At 38.5% G+C, this 19,513-nt stretch overlaps 1 long non-coding RNA gene across 1 annotated transcript; it reads left to right on the top strand.

The window, feature by feature from the left end:
* Nucleotides 1-11,420: 11,420 nt before the first annotated feature.
* Nucleotides 11,421-14,075, top strand: LOC139126145 (uncharacterized). Its single transcript, XR_011550486.1, has 3 exons — nt 11,421-11,522; nt 13,093-13,179; nt 13,698-14,075. It is a non-coding gene; the product is annotated as an uncharacterized lncRNA (long non-coding RNA).
* Nucleotides 14,076-19,513: the final 5,438 nt, after the last annotated feature.

Below are 19,513 nucleotides of genomic sequence, written 5' to 3'. Positions count from 1 at the left end.
ATGATGAGGAAGAATTTGAATTTTGGTGGCAGCTACATTTTATATCAATGTCACAAAGTATTATTTTCAAGAGATCGTACTGACATATACTTCTGTGTACTTTCATTTAAATGTTAAAACCAGAATTAATAGCAACAGTGACTCTTATTTTCCCATTATTCTCAGGCTTGAATGCACATGAAGGCAAATTACGAGTGCAACGACTTTCCTAGTTTCTTTTTTGTGGGTGTAGTTTTCAATTTTAATGTCATAGGAAGTGTTAGATTAGTGTCGATACTTTGAGCAATTTCATATCAAAATAGTACACATAATAAACGAGTTAGTGTTGATGTTACCGTGAACCTTTTTGCAGTAAACTTCCTACTCAAAATCTCTTTAGACTAATAGCTAGGGGAATGTGTTCATCGAGCTCATCTTGTGGGGTTTTCTGTGTTACACTTTTAAGAATCTCAAAAGAATAAATTACATTTGAAACATAAAACAATTCTTTTGATCGATTCTTGAATGACACACGCGTGTCGTTCGAGAATTTTCGGTTCCTTACTGGACAACGATTCCATAAGGTAAAAAACGAAAGAAAATGATTGATATCATCTCCGAGGGAGCGTGTCTTTTCGTGATATACCACCGAAAACGAACAGTCGGCTGGTAGAGCTACAAATCATGACATTGAAACTTACTAAATTATAACTACTTAGAAAGCTATAATTATCGTAAATATCCCTATCGTTTGAATTTTTTTCACCTCAAGCCCCGACATTCTACATTTCAGCTAAATTAAAAATTAAGAACGCTGTTTTAAAAGCTATATTATTAGCAAATATCCGATATGTAGCTGAAAACGTTGTTGATTTCAAGCCCGAATATTAACCCCTTGACTACCAAGGCCAATGTATTCCTATATACCAGGCCCCTTATGTAAATATTGATAAAATCTGGGTTGTTGTCATTGCAACAACGTTGCTTAGAGTAAAAATTAAGGAAGTACCAATAAACCATATATTTTCTGAATCAGCATGAAATTTCCCACTTTCTTATTTATAATTTTTATATTTTCAGGTCACGTGACTGCTCACACGACCCATCATGTGACCAGAGTTGGCAAAGAATATGCTTGGAAAGAATATTTGAAGCATCAGGACGTGTTTTGAATCCAAAAAATGACTAAAATTTGAATACAGTTGCAATTTTCATGGCATTGTCTTTACATGTATGTAATAATAACTACCCTTTACTTTATTTATAGGTGTACCTGTTTAAGAATTTTCTCACAAAAGGCAGAGTAAATGAACCACAAGCATCATCAGCATGTGATATAATTCTATATTTAAAAATCAACACATTTTATTTGTAAATACCTTCTTTATGTCTTTCTTGCAGAAACATGCATCTAAAATGGTTATGATTTATCAAAAAATAATTGACAATATTTAAATAAATTTTAGGGAACAACATATCACATGATCAATTACATGACCAGTCATGTAGCCAGTCATATTGACAATATGGCTACTATAAAATTTCACTGGGTTATAGTAAAAAATTATATTTCCTCAGCTCCAGTTTCATAAACAGAATATTGCTGTTAATAGAACATATTTACATATTAATCCTTTGTTTTCAATAAATAAACATTTCATTTCATTAAAAAAACAAACCATAAAAATCTTGCAAGTAAATGACATCAACCAGCTTCTGAAAACTGTAAACAATCAGCGGGACGCTTCTGTGATCAGCTTGACCTTTTAGGGTCGAGGTCATGGGTCACGACCTTTGCTTCCGGATTTGGCCGTACTCGGACGTACGGGGGCGCAATCACATTCAGGCCAGGTCGGAATACATTTATCTTAGTCGCGCTGCATGCCGATGCCGAAATTACGGGATTTTTAGGGACAAAAACGAAGCAAATACGCCTATTTAACTGCGCCGGATATTTCCGGCACTAAAGGTATATGGTAATTCAAAATGGCGCCGGATATATCCGGCGTTCAAGGTAGTCAAGGGTTAAACTGCAATAATTCATAAATTCAGAACGCTATTTAGAAAGTTATAATTATCGTAAATACCGACATTATCGTTGATTTTTTTACTTCAGGCCAGACTTTCTAATTTTCAGCCAATTTAGGAATAGAAACGCTATTTAGTGAGCGATAATTATCGTGATTTTCGCAATGTGAATTATTATTAGCTGATTTAATCTCAGGGAATAAACGTAATTTGAAATGGCTCTAAGAAAAATACGCAACTCCCTACCGTATATACCAATTTATGTCCAGAATTGGAAAACGCCAGGGTAATGAACACTTCTTTTGACACGACAGTAATACAAGATATGGTAGGTGTCGTGCTGAATAAAATGCATTTTGCTACTTTGGTTTTAGCGTTGTTGGTAGAGAAGAAATCATGCATAAAAGAACATTCATGTACGGGCAAAGTGTTACGCAGGAAAAATAGAGTTCCAACCAATTCGGAATGGGATTCTTGTAATTATTCTCAGTTAGTCACGGTCACTGATAGCATTGTATTTCACCACGAATCATATTGCTTCAACAATTGAGACACTTCCTCGGTCAATTAATACTATTGCTGTATCGTTCTAGTGATATGGCTTTGGATTGGTTAGTCGGCCATCAACTTCAGAGATCTGATCGAACCATTGATTTCTTAATTCCATACTTGACTTTAACAAGGGTAAAGACTTCTACATATACATGTACAGCATTTGCTTAATTTATCAAATAGTAGGAGTATACGCTGGCAGGGATTTACGTTTTCAAGAATAATGTGAGTTATGATAATTTTAGCTGTATGTGATCAAACTAACATGAGTAAATCATAATCGTATTTACTGGTAGCTTTCTGTGTCGAATACTTCGATCATTCAGTTCAGTTTTGATGGAAACACATAATATGTACATCAGTCTTGTGCTATGATATCACAGCCCTGTCAATCTAGAAACGTGTTACAAGGAACCGTTCACAGCTACATTGCAAGGAATGGTTTGTCAAAATTTAAAACTATTCGACCTTCTTATCTTTTTTTTTGCAGATTATGCAATCGGAGCCTTATGTTTTACATTTGGCTGAATGGACGATATGATTGATATTAGGGGGTGTAAAAGCCGTACAAAGAACGAAAGTTCAAACTCTCGTTTGTACGCCCAGACTCTAGACTGACGTTTCGGCGACAAAGGCTCCTGTGATGGATGACTACGGTGGCCAAAATACCTGTTCTCCGCATTCAAAGTCTGCATCGCAATCAAATGTTTTTCTCCTCACATATGTCTCTGCATTCAAAGTCTGCGTCGCAATCAAATGTTTTTCTCTCACATATGTCTCTGCATTCAAAGTCTGCGTCGCAATCAATTGTTTTTCTCTCACATATGTCTCCGCATTCAAAGTCTGCGTCGCAATCAAATGTTTTCTCTCACATAAGCTATGTCTCCGCATTCAAAGTCTGCGTCGCAATCAATTGTTTTTCTCTCACATATGTCTCCGCATTCAAAGTCTGCGTCGCAATCAAATGTTTTTCTCTCACATAAGCTTATGTCTCCGCATTCAAAGTCTGCGTCGCATTCAATTGTTTTTCTCTCACATATGTCTCCGCATTCAAAGTCTGCGTCGCAATCAAATGTTTTTCTCTCACATATGTCTCCGCATTCCAAGTCTGCGTCGCATTCAATTGTTTTTCTCTCACATATGTCTCCGAGGTATGCCTCAGTGTACGTTATTCCGCGAAGCATAATTTCTATCGAAACAGCGCTCTCAGACGGTCGCTATTGACAACGACGAACATTGTATCAAGTTATTTTCAATAGATTATCGATCGAAAATTTGTTTGGACGGGCCGGGCGCTCGTGTGTTGAGGTCACGTCATAAACATTTCCACAATAACCCATATATTGACTTATACACTTAATATCAACATTGAAGGTATCCGTTGGTTTCCTGTACTGAAATTAAATCGACGACAATTTTTTAGTTTTGGTGATACTTTTACGTACGTTTCGGCACATTTTGGCGCACCTCGGCGTAGTTTGGCGCCATTGTGAACGGGGGGGGGGACTACATGCGAGTGAGCGAGACAACAATGTATCAATTTCGGACAAAAGGATATCGATCGATAACGTTCACTGCACCATTACAGTGGAGACTCTACGCCCGTTCGCCTCTGTTCTGTGTTATTCTTGCAGTTTACTGGGATTTTCATAGTTAATATTCGCCAAAATTTGGTATAAATTACAACAACCTGACTGGTATTTGGTCTGTATAATTTAAGAGACGCTAACCGATTAAAATGGGTCAATATTAGACCCTGATTCTGCATATGCAAACGCTGTAAGATCGCCACTGAGGCATACCTCGGAGCATGGAGGTAGTACTACCTCCATGCTCGGAGACATATGTGAGAGAAAAACAATTGAATGCGACGCAGACTTGGAATGCGGAGATATATGTGAGAGAAAAACATTTGATTGCGACGCAGACTTTGAATGCGGAGATATATGTGAGAGAAAAACATTTGATTGCGACGCAGACTTTGAATGCGGAGACGTGTGAGAGAAAAACATTTGATTGCGACGCAGACTTTGAATGCGGAGACATATGTGAGAGAAAAACATTTGATTGCGACGCAGACTTTGAATGCGGAGACATAGTGTGAGAGAAAAACAATTGATTGCGACGCAGACTTTGAATGCGGAGACATATGTGAGAGAAAAACAATTGATTGCGACGCAGACTTTGAATGCAGAGACATATGTGAGAGAAAAACATTTGATTGCGACGCAGACTTGAATGCAGAGACATATGTGAGAGAAAACATTTGATTGCGACGCAGACTTTGAATGCGGAGAACAGGTAGTTTTGGGCCACCGTAGATGACCTTTGTACTGTAGGTCAATTGTCCACTGTAGAGTTAATGATTGACATGCAACGTTGTCAAGAGTTCTGCACAGAGAAGTATTAGGGTGTGCATATCCGACTTTGTCTTAGTGTACTGTATTCATTCTTCCGTGTCCCTTGTACGAAATCAGGTCATCACCGGGCCGTCTCCGAATTCAAATACAACCTGCTGTCTAATTCGTTCGTTTGCAGCTAGAATGGCGACATCGGACGCAAGACCGTGTACTACTGACGACAGTGAGAGTGTACCTGCTGAATTCTGGTTGGCAATGGCGGCCAACGCGAACCGGGGACTGTGAGCTCTGAAAGGTGAATTGAAAAAATGTTACCATATCATGCATTGACATTGTTCGCACTTCCGCCACCATAGGGGACTAAGAGAACAAGAATATCGACGATATGTGACATTCAGTTGTGCAAGGTTACAAACGCCGATTGTTATGTTTGTTTGAGGTTGTAGACATCATTTGCATATCAATAGTCGCAGGTTATCCCTGTTTACTCTTAGAGGTCAATGAGGACACCACTATCCCATAACAACTGTTGCATGATGGATGTATCGCCAGCATAGCACGGTTTTACAGCAAATCAAGTTGACTCTTTTATCTCTGCCTTTGAATTTTAGTCTCTGTCATATTGAAGCATCATATGTGGCGTGTCATTCACAACGGTCAACAAGTGATCACATATTAAGAAGTATGACACGAGACTGCAATTTTTCTGCGGTGCACACTGGTAATATGCCTCTACTTGCATATGTTGTTTACCGATCGCCTGGTGACGTTAACGATGAGCGGCTATCTATGGTACAGTCTTGATCGTTGACGGTCTTTCCCCACTCAATTATACCTGGTTTAATTTGCTGTCCAAAGTATGAAAATCTTTGTTAAGTGGTGTCTGTTGACCTGAAATACTTCTCACTGCGCGTAAAATCTATGGGTCATGTTTTCAAGATAATTAAACACACCTCGAAACTTAGGAAAGCGAAGAGCACATTAGAGGTGAGCGGGACTTGAATTCAAAATTTGCGACTTCTCTTGTTATTGTCAGTTTCTCTTCTTTCCTGAAGTTGTCGTTCCCATGGGGACTGGTTATTGTAGACCTCATGAATTTTTCGCATTAATCAACATTTCACCAGTGCCCTGGTAACTCAATGCCAAAGGGCCTTTGTTAAGTCACCTTACTGACAACTGGGTGTACGCTATTAAGACGAATGTTCAATATGAAGCTTTTATTACTATAGAGAGCGGCAAAACCCATGCTATATCTGAAATTTTCTCAATATATGACTCGCAGAGTTAATGGTTTGTCGGGTCATTCTTCTTTATCCACTTAAAGAAGGGAATAAGGACCTGTTACACATATAACGTTAATTTTGCAATGAATTGTCGATAGAATAGTTCATTACTTCATACATTTTCAGAGAGAACGTGCTTAATGAAATTATTGTGTCTGTAAGTGCGATATTTGACTGCCTATACACGATTTTTTCCAAAAGATAACGGCCAAAAGGAACAACTGCTTTTCTCTACGTAGGCGTTATCCACTGAAGAGTGAACATATCTTTGATTGATGTACAACTTATCATTCCCAATTATAGAGACCTGGCTTAAAGAGTAACAGAAAATGATGTTGCTGTCAGCCTGTGAAATCAGTTTTGTGACATGACGTCCATTATTGTACAGTTCTTCTTAAAGTATTATTATCTGTACAGGTCAAAACATAAAGGATTGCATTTTAATATAGTTTTTAATATTGCTTTGACGTTCTATGTTAAATTTTATTGCCCTATTATAACCTAATTGCTTTTCGGTTATGCAACGTAGTTTTATTTAGTTGTTAGCTTACGAAATTTGCTATCGTCAACTACCTTTTCTGTCTGGCAAATCAAACTGATGAACTATGTGTACTGTTTCACCGTTATGGTTATTATTGCACAGGAGACACCGAAATCTTTAATCACCTTCTAATGAATTGGATGATGAGGAATGAAGGGAGGGGGGTCTCGGGTAGACTATAAAAAAATAGTTTCTTTTTTAGTTTTTTGTCTTGATCAGAAAATCCGAAGTTTGTGTTGAGTGATGCCTGTACAATAGCCCCCAAGGTGAGGCTTTTTAAGTGGACAAAATCTAAATCTTTTGTTTTTCAGTTGACATGACTCTTTCCTCTTTGCTTTGTGACAGGGTTGATGTTACCGATCCACCGGCGGCGTTGATTGTCAGCACTACCGTAGGGTGGCCAATCACAGGTGGCATACCTGCTGCTCTTAGACTTCTGATCACTTTGCTTCATTCTATCGGCTTCGCAGTCTATTGTACCGTTTCAAAATGACCGGACATGACCAGAACTTCTGCCGTAAGGTTGGTTTAAATATGATTAAGCCAAAGCCACCTATTCACTTACGTCGTGAACAACCAGCTCTAAGTTGGCTGCACAAACCTGAAATATTTTATAACGATTTGTTGGAGCTTGAAAATATAAAACTTGTATTCGGCCTCGATATAGTAACATCCCCTCCCGCAGAGGAAATTCAACGAGAGTACTTCCCAAATGCTGCATTCTGTCTTATCAATGTGTTCTCGCACGACACACTCGAATCAAACATCGACTATGAGCATGACGAACTAGAACTTTTGAGGCAATTATATTTCCAATTATCTAAAAATTGTTCTGCCACATTTTCGATAGGTTCCTCCTTATTTCAGTACTTTACCTTAGAGTATCAGGCCAAAGAGCTTTTAGTCAAATTTAATCATTATCGACTTTTACATTATCCAGATGAAGATAACTTTCAGCAAGCAGTCCCTACATTTCTGCCAAGCGGCGAACATTTTCAGATATTGACACTAGTTGATGAAAACGATATCGCAAACTTGACCAGTGATAGCATTCTAGGTAAAGCTATGTACGCCATGGCTGAAAACCTATCAAATATACTCATTGTTCCACCAACATGGAAAATTCTCGGTGTTCGTAAAGGACGAGAAGATGAAGTCATTGCACGTCTAAATCCTCATCCTAAACAGAAAATTATATTTAAGCCGTTTCCGCCAGCTGATTTTGATCACGAATTGAAGACGTCGCAAGTCGTTCTCGTGCCGCCATCGTCATCAAATTCCGTAGACCTTTCTCTCAATGCCATGACACTGTGCAAACCAGTGATAATTCCTGCAGGGTCCCCGTCACATACTCCGGTTAAGCTGTATCTTCGGGAATTCGAAGCAGATATAGTTGTCGACATGAAGGTGAATTTTGAAAATTTGAAGGCAAGAATAATTAACACAGTAGTCAAACATAAGCAATGCTTGAAAAAAGCGGAGGAGATAAGAGAAAAACTGAAAACAGTTATCACTAAAGTGAAAGGAATAATGAGGCAAATGATCATTGACGTCATAGAGCAGCACACAGACTCTACGTGTGAAGAGGTGATGGTACCACCACAGGCCATTGTTGAGGGAAACACCACAGGTAACATATCACTTATATAAGAGTATGTTCCATGAGAGACACATGCTTGCAGCTATTTATTAAATAGTAGTAGTACATGCATGCACTCGTACACACAATAACTGATATTTACATATTTAAAATAATGTGCGATAATCGTTACACGTGTGGAAGCCACTTTCCCTTTCGGGCTAAGGTGCATGTGTATGCCAGGTAGCGAATTTGTGACAGGAATGATCTGAAGACATACATATCAACGTGCGTGTCAATGTGTTTACCGTGCTTATTGTTTAATTAAGCAGTCAGAGCAAGTACTCGGATACAGTTAAACAATTGTATTCACTCGCAATCAATGATGATGATCACATGCATCATTTCTTATGGTACATTATCCAATGTGACAACACAATCCCCATTGTATTACAAGACTACTTTGTTTGTAACATGGGTAAAGATATACGGGCTTGACCTGTTTGAACCACCATTGCGAAAAGTGCATTGTAAGTACATAATGGTTTCTGATTTTAGTAGTCAAGCCAGTGGCTAATGACTACGCATGCGCAGGTTCAATGCTATGCGAGTATTAAATCGGAAATGTACCGACTGAATTCAAAGGTGCCACCATTTTTTGAGCGCTTGCAAAGAAACAAATACGAAACATGCAAAGAATTATTTCTTAAAGACCAATAAATGAAATGCATGGCTGCCATTAACAAGTACAAAATATTCTCTACCTCGTAGGTTCATTGATACAAAGTGTCGTTACCATCATGCCGAAAAATTGAAAACAACAAAAATTTATCGTGCATAAGAATGAGGACTCACGCCAAAAATGATGAGATTGAACTCACATTCAGAAAAGCGCTACCTGTGTCGATAAATAGATTCAAATTTTAAGTTTTTAGAAGGAAATGGTCTCAACTTGAAATACCTGTCGTTAGGCGGTACAGTTTCTATGACAACGATAATGACGGCACAATACGCCCATTATAGAACATCGGTGGTTTGTTAACAATGTAAATGCAAGAAGTTATGTACATATATTAACAATGATGTCCAACTTTTTGACAAATTAAACAGAATATTAATACATGCCTCGGTCTCATATGTGAACTGCGCGCATCAGTGGGTGACCAAGTAAAGTTGGTGTTTGAGTTTAATGATTATGCAATATGCAGTGGTACTTCTAATGTAAAACAAGTAACAATTATTTCTATTTTATATTTTCTTATCATGAATCGATACTATTATTGACCATGAGGAGGTTGTTACCAAAACTGATGGAAGCGAAGGCATTGTTGAGGAAGTTCAAGGTCAGACAATAAACTCAATTGACCCAGACTTCGGTAAAATACACAAAATGTATACAACTTAATATGATTCATTTACACGAAAGAATGAACCTTTAAGATCGCTATAGCTTGTGATGACTGTATGTTCGGCCATGAAGATCTGAAACAAGTTAGGATAACGGCATGTAAAAAAATCGTAAGACAAATTTGACTTTTCGAACAGTGGTACGTCACTGCATTAGGCATAATTATTAGTCTACTTTGCTGTCAGAAAACAGCATTAAGTAATGTTCCCCGAAACACCTTTAGTAATAAGGTAATAATTGATGTGATATAATAATTTTAAATGATTGATCAATCTACGGCCGATCATTTCCAAAAGTTTGCCTTTAATGCTACTCATATGGTCTCATAAAATTTGCCTCTGGCGCTTTTCTACTTACGTTTACATATAACCACCACACAGGACTTTGTGCTCTTCTGGAGCAAAAAGGTCCTGTGCAACTGTCAGCTATAATAATATAATAATAATATTTGGTTCTTATATAGCGCACATATCCACAAGTACATGTGATCATGAAAGGTAAAGGCTAGAACATTTTCGTATAGTCAAATTTAAAATATAATAAAAATCTGAGAACGAGGGTTTTATTTGACTTGAACATGTTATACCATTGGAACCAAAATATTGTATATTTTGCTTTTCCCACAACATTTTCTTTTGCCAATCAATCAATTTATGGATTTTTGGAACATTAGATCCATTGCAGCACTTGTCATTTTAAATTGTATAGAGCCATTCCACATGTGACAGCTCGTTTTTGATTCCACTGATAATTTGACTATTGGCATGCACCAAATGTCTAGAGAAGGCTGTATTTGTTAGCCGACGGACTTATAGCTGATATAAAACCTTTGGATTTCACATCATACCAGAACGTTTTCGATAGATGAAACACCCAAATATAAATAACAGTCATAGTCGGTAATCATAATATAGATTTTAATTTTCAATTTGACAAACTTCTTAAATTTGAAAGTTGCTTCCCATACCATTACTTATTATTCAATTGTCCATGACTGCAATGTCTTGTCAATATTATGGTCGCATTGTACAGAATGAATCATCGAATATTATGATAAGTGATAATCAATGGCCCACAAACTAGCAATTTGTTTGCTTTGTCGAGCAGATCCGTCAGTGGATGCTAATCGAGAATGGTACAAACAACTCACATTCCATCTCCGTATCGCATATCATATTATAAAATACTGTGAAAATTTTGTATTGCCTTCCATTATTTTCACAGTTCACCAGTTCACTGGGCACAGTGTTGGCGACTCAGATATAAGTCCTGCTCCAAACCCCACTCCTCTTCATGGTAAGTATAACCGTACTCGCATCAGAAATATGTATAGTGATCGATCAAGGTGAAATGTAAGATGAAGCATAAAAACGTAGATGAGCAATACCGTTTAATGTAGTCATTCTTAATGTTGACCGATTCCATACATTGTAATCACCTTTACGTGCCTTGATAAATCTAGCCACGTAATGCAGTGAAAACAACAACAAAAATTCAAAGGCCAAGTACATTTAACCTTAAAAAACGCAAAAGATTTGAACATGTTGTATTCGACAGCTTGACAGTCATAAGTTCATTTTGGTAACTTTAAAGTTGAGTGGCAGTGACGTCGACGAATATAAATCTACTGCATTGATTAATTCATGGGAGATTTGTAAGTGAAATACGTGACTCAAATCAACACGATTTACTATTAAAGATTCCGAGCAACCTGTCAACATTGCAGGCCAGCGTGAGGGCAAAAGAGAGCATAACGGTGCACATCACAAGGGGAACCCTGGCCATGGACAATGTAAGCATATAAGTATTTTCATCTTGATCTTTTGTTTATTCACCGTTCAATTCGTGGTTACTTTTGCTACCTTTATTAGTGAATGCCTTTGCCGAGATGAGAAAACATAATTTAGAGCGCCTGAGAGGATGTCAAATTCAGGATCTGTACAACTTGTGTATAAAAAGATGAATGCTTATTGAAATGAAGGCGTATATCAAAAGGGCAAATCATTCAGAGGTCAGTTTGAGGAATAAGCAATTTCTCGATAGAGGGCGTAGAACATCCGTGCAATTTTATGTGGATACGTAGGTCACCATAATTTATATTTGAACACGTTATTTAAAATGTTTTCATCGGCATAAAGACTTCGTCATTTTTATGGAAAAAGGAAATATGAGTGCGTAAACTCCTCTAATGACTATCCTTGTTGGCCTTTTACTCTTTGTACAAAACTGTAAAATTTGTACTACAGGATTATGAGTGAGCACTATTAATTAAATGTATCATTAAAGCATACATCGATTGCAGAGAAAATACCTAATTGGAATATTAATATTATGATAATTCTGGTATTATAATTAACACGATTGGAACTAAATTGGGATAATTGGATGAGAGTAATTATAACGAAAGTTTAATGAAATCGACATTTTTACAGCTTACATTTTACAAAATGATAGAATACTGTAAAAATTAAAATATTGTTTTCATCGAACAAAACAACAAAAACACGTCAATTATTGTATATCCCTTAAATCGTATTCATTTCTATGAAAAGGTGGTATTTCTGTGTAAATTTCATAAAAAATCGAGACAAAATGCATGAAATATGTCTAATTAATGACTTTGAGTCAGGGCAATTTTAAAATGTCCCTTACTTTTTCGTCAATTTGGGGCTTAATAAACACTAAATGTAGTCAGGGCACTTTTGAAATGACCCTGACTAACTAAACCGTAAATCGATCGAAAAACTTCATTTTGGTTGGGGAAAAGTAACAAATCGAGATTAAAACTAGTATTTCAGTACCAAAGAAAGTATAGACAAGTTCGCATATTTTCATTCAAATATAAATATTGTTCATAAGTATTGAACAATATTGCATTAGATGCAGTCATGCAATGATTCTTACTCATAACATGAGCACAACATCGCAAGTTTTAGATAAAATTTTAAAGATGGTTAGTAACTATGGTGTAATATTTAACAAATTCCTTAAATTTTTGAGAAATTGTGCCAATCCAATTATCCCAATTTAGTTCCAATCGTGTTAATTATGACCGACTCTGTTAATGTAAATCTTATAGAAAAACGTCGATGAATACAGCTCGAGTACATCTGATGTTGTTTTGTTCATAGACAAGGGTAATATGATTGCAAATGGTGTTATCAGATTATAAATCACGGTGGTGCAAATGAACGTTTCAGCCTCAGGTTAAAGAAAATAAAAACCATAAAAAATAAGACCCAACAAAGAATCATAAGCCAATCATCAGTGTATTAATATAAACAATCTATGCATTTTTAGAAAATAAGTGCCAAGGAAACGTTTAAATGCATGTTATGATCTTTCAATTCTCGATTTTATAGATGAACGTTCACCTCGAAACAACGAAAAATCTATGAAGATACAACCTTTCAATTCTGATAATTCGGCGAATAATACCAGAGGACAAGGTATCATTTTATTTGTAAATTCATCGCTGTTTATTCGGACGATACATTTACCCGCTCTACTAGATGAAATATACATATATATATATATATATATATATATATATATATATATATATATATATATATATATATATATATATATATATATATATATATATATATATATATATATATATATATATATATATATATATATATAATATATTGGATTTTAAATCTCTGTATCAAAAGGAATGGGACATTAACTCCAGGATAATATGACAATAATATTGACACATTTGGTGTAAATTTTCACAGCACAGTAACCATCATATTTTTGAACAATGCTTTTCGACCATTTGTTGCCTTTACGCTTTTGAGTTGGTCAACGCTACAACAATGCATTGACAGTTTACCAACACACGAGGGAAAATGAAATTCGGGTATCAGGAGAGTTAATATCCGTACGCTGTCAAAACGTTAATAACTGCAATGACAACACAATATCTCTCTCTATCTTTGTATCCATTTACCTTTAGACTGTGTGAACATTCGTTTGCATGTCAGAGATGGGGTGCCTGAGGATGACAAGCACATGGATGAGGTACAGCGTGATTTTTTCAGACACGAAAGGACGCCTGGAAATTCTGTGGCATATATGCGTCGACTGATGTACATACATCCTGAATTGAGTGGAGATGACGTTGGAGAAGGTAGCCTTATATTTCGAGTTAAATGCGGTTCTTCAGCTGCAGCAAAGGCCCTGTTGGCGGCATACGGAAGTGGTCGGTTGGATAAAATGGCTGATGACACATTCCTTACTCTCGATTTGATGGATGACATTGGTGCACGTTGTTTGTCACTGGAGACGCTTATTGATTATGCCGATTATATCAGTTGTCTTGATTACTTTCGGGAAAAAGGTAAGGTTAATTAAGAATACTTTGTATATGGTGTATAGGCATATACGCATATACAAAAACAAAAGTTAACAAATTGCCAAATTTTGAAGAAAACAGTGAGGAACTTTTATCATTATTATTTTCATTCAGTCATCTGTATGTCAATTCAATCTCTGTAATATATATATATATATATATATATATATATATATATCTATATATATATATATTATAATATAATATATATATATATATATATAATATATATATATATATTACAGTAAAACCTGCCTAAATCGACCTTGACTGGGACCACATTTTACGGTCGGTTTTCACAGTGGGTCGGTTTGTTCAGGGTGGGCGTGGCTGATGCTCAAACACACAACAATGGGACCAAACAACGTAACTATTCATCAGACCATCACGCAAAGAATGACTCACACACAATAATGTTACTTTCATATACACACTCATATTTATTACTGTACATAATATGAGAAAAATTTTCAATAAAGTTACTCAAAGAAAATCATGAAAATTAAACTAATGTCCAGAGAAATGTTCATAAAAACCGGAAGAGAATGATCTGAAAAACAGGTAAGACTTGACTGCATATACGCCGACAACGAATTTCTGTATTGCACTGTATCAAATATTCTACAAAAATGTACCTTGTTGTGTGACTACAAGTCCGCGGGCTACATGTTCCTGAAAATAGTGTTCAGACTGGCTTGAAAAAGTTCTCGAGAGACGACTGCTTGAAGGTAAGTCTCTTCTCAACAATCTTCTGTTCAGTGAGAGTCTGTAGATCTTGGATGGCGGTCAAATACGCGGAGTCCTTGTTCAAAGCAAAGTTGCGTAGTTTCCCTAACATGGCTAAGACTTCGTTGTGTGTGAGGTTACTGCCGTCGGTAGGATCAGAGTTCTCTTTGAATTCGTTGCATTCATCTTTTTCTTCACTGTCTTCTTCATCGTTGTATTCTTGACTTTTCAGCGAGGAAATTCTGGACAATCTGCTCTTCCCATTCGCCGGTGTAGGTTCTTCGGTAGGAATGTTGTTATCGAAGTTCAGGAACTCGTCAACGGTACACTGAAGGTCATCTGATGTCTGGGTAGATTGCGTGACTTGCTGAATTAGGCTTCTTATTTCCTCGTCGTCCGCGTCATCTTCATCGTCATCGTTGGCGTTGACCTCAGGGTTAGTCAGGACGTTGAATCCACCTTTACGGAAACACTTGGTAATCGTTTCTGCTTTGGTGTCGTTCCACGCCCGTTGATCCAATGGACGGCATCGAGAACGTTCACTGACTTCGCTACTTCACTGGCACTTGCTGCGGTATCAATCTTTGCAATGACTGCACGCAAAAGTCTCTTTCTGTATCGGGCCTTGAATGCACGGATGACACCTTGATCTAATGGCTGCAATACCGATGTAGTGTTGGCAGGGAAAAACTTCAGAGTAACGTGAGAAAGTCTTATGTCTGGAGTATGGGAAGTGGCGTTGTCCAGGAAAAGCAGAATCTTACGACGTTGACGACGCATACGGTTTGTTCAGTTCACGGAGGTACTCTTGAAACAAGGGACCTGTCATCCACGCTTTCTTGTTTGCATTCCAGTAAACGGGCAGAGTCTTTACATCTATGTTCTTAAAGCATCGTGGTTTTGCTGCTTTCCCGATGACAAACGGCTTCAACTTTTCCCTGTCATGCTACAGGTAAACATCACAGTCAGTCTCTCTTTCGATACTTTGCCGCCTTTACATTCATCAGCTTTATGAGCGAGAGTTCTGTCAGGAAGTGCACGAAAATAAACACCAGTTTCATCGGTGTTGAAAATGTTCTCAGGGCTGTAACCTTGACACATCTCGGCAACGCGGCTCTTGAAATCATCTACGATGGTTGAATCGACGTCAGCACTTTCACCGTTGACTTTGAACGCTTTCACGGAATACCGCCCTCGCCAGCTCTCAAGCCACCCATTCGATGCTTTGAAGTCTGTTACGCCGATATCAGCTGCAATCGATAACGCCTTCTCTTGTAGCATCGGACCGGATATGGGGATATTTTTAGCACGGGCTTGCTGGAACCATGTCCATACCAAACCATTGACGTCTTCAAACTTTGACGATGTCTTGATTCGTTGTCTTGAACTATCCGCATTTCTTCAAACTGCTTGAGGTACTGTGCTTTCTTTTTTATGATGTCGGTAGCGGTGGTTTTCCCAATTCCATACTTTTCGCCAAGTTGTTGTCGAGTGAGAGATTTCGATTCAGCGTCTTTGATAAGTTTGACCTTGTCAGCAAGGGTCAACTCAGTACGGCGACGTTTCTGTGGTGGACGACTCATGTTGGAATAACGTAGTGATGAGAGAGCTTGTAGTGATCGATAACTAAGCGACTATGTCTGATTGATGCTAGTGATCGAGTGATTTAGCCTGCACGAATTCGTCGTTTTTAAACACTTTTTCCCTTTCATCTCCCGGCTGTGAACAACTCTTACCTTTGACGGAACTGTCGGATCACACTTGTTTACAGAAAAAAAATCTTTAAACATGCGACATTGCATTCATTTCTTTTCGTCTTCAAGAAAGTGTGAATTAGGTAGCAGGTAGGTGTAGACATTGAAAAAACGGAACGTATGATACTGGTGAATGTTTTTATCCGGTGAACAATTGTTTACTTTCAACTGATAGGGGTGTGAATTGCAAGTGTCAGATCCAGCTGTCAATCAAATGCGGTCGTTGTCGGTGACTTCTGTGTAAGCGACGGTCGGTGTTGTCCTTCGATCAGTGATTTTATTTTTATTGCGTGGCATTGTTTGGGTTCTTTATGGACGGTCGGTCGGTCGGTCGGTTGTGTCAGATCTGGCTGTCAATCAAATGCGGTCGTTGTCGGTGACTTCTGTGTAAGCGACGGTCGGTGTTGTCCTTTGATCGGTGATTTTATTTTGATTGCGTGGCATTGTTTGGGTTTTTTATGGACGGTCGGTCGGTCGGTTGGTCGATGTAGGCAGTGTGAATTTTCAACTTCGGACCGACCGATGCGGTCGGTGTTCACAGTAGACAGTGGTCGGTATTCAAAGTGTCTTTTACTGTTGGTGTCAATGGGCAATTTTTGGGGATAAAAAGATCGGTCGATTTTCACAGGAAGTCGGTTTACTCAGGGGTCGATTTAGGCAGGTTTTACTGTATATATATATATATATATATGACGATTATTTTTCCTAAATCCATTGGTAACAGCTAATATACGATCTTTTATGGTTCCTTAAATGAGATCTTTACATCAACCTTAAGTAGACAAACTGATCGGAGATGATTCCTTATAATATGTACAAAGTCGTGCATCCGAGAATTAGAAGTAGCTGCAAAATTGTATACGCCATATACAAATTGTTAATCTTTAACTTCTGGCATTATATTGTCACAGTTGCTGATGTATTTAGGCCTTACACTACAAACCGTATTTCCTGATGTTTGTTTACGACAAGTAAAAGTGACTTTTGTTATTGTAGGTAAGCATGCTGAATTATTAGCAGTACTTACGATTTTTTCATGAAATACTAACGAATGGTAAATATTTCTTGCATTGCAGAAATGCGATTATCAACCGAGAGGGGCATGTCATATGAGGAAATAGACCTTGATACACTGAAGGAGAGAAAATTGCATCTCATCTCTGAGAAGAAAATTGTGGAAATGCAAAATGACATTTCTAGAGTACAGTCTACTGATAAAACTTGGATACGACGTGGTTTACTCTCTGATCATGTCCGTGAACAAGATATCTTTGAGCGAGAAATTGCAGCCATTTCAGAGGAATTATGTGATACGAAGTATTCTATCAAAGTACCAACTGGGAATGAAAAATTAGAAGAGCTGCTAGAATGGCAAACCTCAAGACTTGCCAAACTGAAAGCCATGTACTCGACACATACAGGGGAAATTGATGAGTTCCAGGTGGCAATGGGAAGACTTCAGGAAGGTTTGTCAAAGATGTAGCAATTCTAAGCAAAGCCTGTACAGTGTAAATTATACTCCGCATTAGGATCAAATAAGTCAATTCATAGTTGTGTCTTGAAATAGATTATGCTAGTGTTTCTATGAGAGTTACTCTTGAGAATGCGCAAAAGTGGCACCCTGGTTGGTACACCGATGACACAAGCCCGAGGCCATATCTTTACATACTGTGATATCTCACAGCCCCAATATGCCACCTGTTGGCCAGCATGCTGTCCTATGCGTACAACAATCTCCTCTGCATACTTTCGCAATTTTATCCATAGGAAGCTTTCAAGGTGGCCCGTGACAGCATAAAAGTCTAGAAAATGGCACTGCACGAGCACGATGGAATTAGTGAATCTGTAGCCCCATAAGTACTGTTACGACAAATGGTTTGTGTTTTCTCTCTCAGTGCTACTGTAGCTCTCCCCCGGATCGACCAAGCCCAGTGGCGTGACAAGGGCGAGCAGCTGTACATGCTTATGGAATATGCAACCTACCTCCCAAAGTCAAAACAGTAAAGGCCATAAAGGGCCAGATCAGCAGATCCAGCACAGCAGCATGCCATGATCACCCTCTGACCTGACACCAATTGAGCTACTTGAACGGCGGAGGGGCAGCAGCAAACCACTAGAGCGATCAAGCTGTTCTCGCAGACAATCCCCCTTGTGTTCACACCGACCTATCATCTGGCCAAAGAGGTGCGGGCCAGAGGGGTCAAGGCCCAGACCTTTCACAAGTTCTTCCGCTGGAGTGATCGGGTAGAGTAGACCCTGGAATTCGAAAGAATGGGCCAGAAGGACATCCCCTGTGTGACCATCTTGGACGAGGTCTGTATGATGCCCCAGCCCATTCTCGAGACCTTCCTTCACATGCTCGAAGACCAACTACTACGGGAATGTCGTGTTCTACGATCAAGAGAAGGACCTGGCCCTCAAAGCTCTCGAAATGAATATTTGCCTCTAGCCTTACAAAGTCGATTGCCGAGAGATGGGATCAGTTTGTTGAGGCTGGATGCCTGGTGACCTAATAATTACCTTGAAACAAAATGTTTGCGACCGAGTGCAGGCTCTGCCATTCCAGTGACACAAGCACCACTGTGACTTTCAAGACACCCCTGTGCCCATCCTGTACCATCCTAAGGACAGCCGGCAGCAAAACATACAAGTCACCATCCCAGGCACTGAAGAAGAGCGGATTCTGAATTACATTGTAGATGTCAGCAAAGAGGCAGTGGAAGCGGCCATCCAGACTGGCAACTGGTGCCTCGGTTACGTACTCATGGTCACTCCAACCTGGGCCTTACAATTCACGACCCCTAAAAAGTCTGGATCATCGACCGCCGTTTCAACTGATCAAACCTTGCCTACCTTGCTGTTTCCTTGGTGCATGTAATGCACCCAGGAAACAGCAAGGTTCACTGGGTAATCTGTCGCTGGGAGGAGGGTTCTCAG

This window comes from Ptychodera flava, chromosome 3, assembly GCF_041260155.1.
Source record: "Ptychodera flava strain L36383 chromosome 3, AS_Pfla_20210202, whole genome shotgun sequence".
Taxonomy (NCBI): Eukaryota; Metazoa; Hemichordata; class Enteropneusta; family Ptychoderidae; genus Ptychodera; species Ptychodera flava.
The sequence above is the reverse complement of the archived record's forward strand: the minus strand, read 5'-3'. Positions and strand labels throughout refer to the sequence as shown.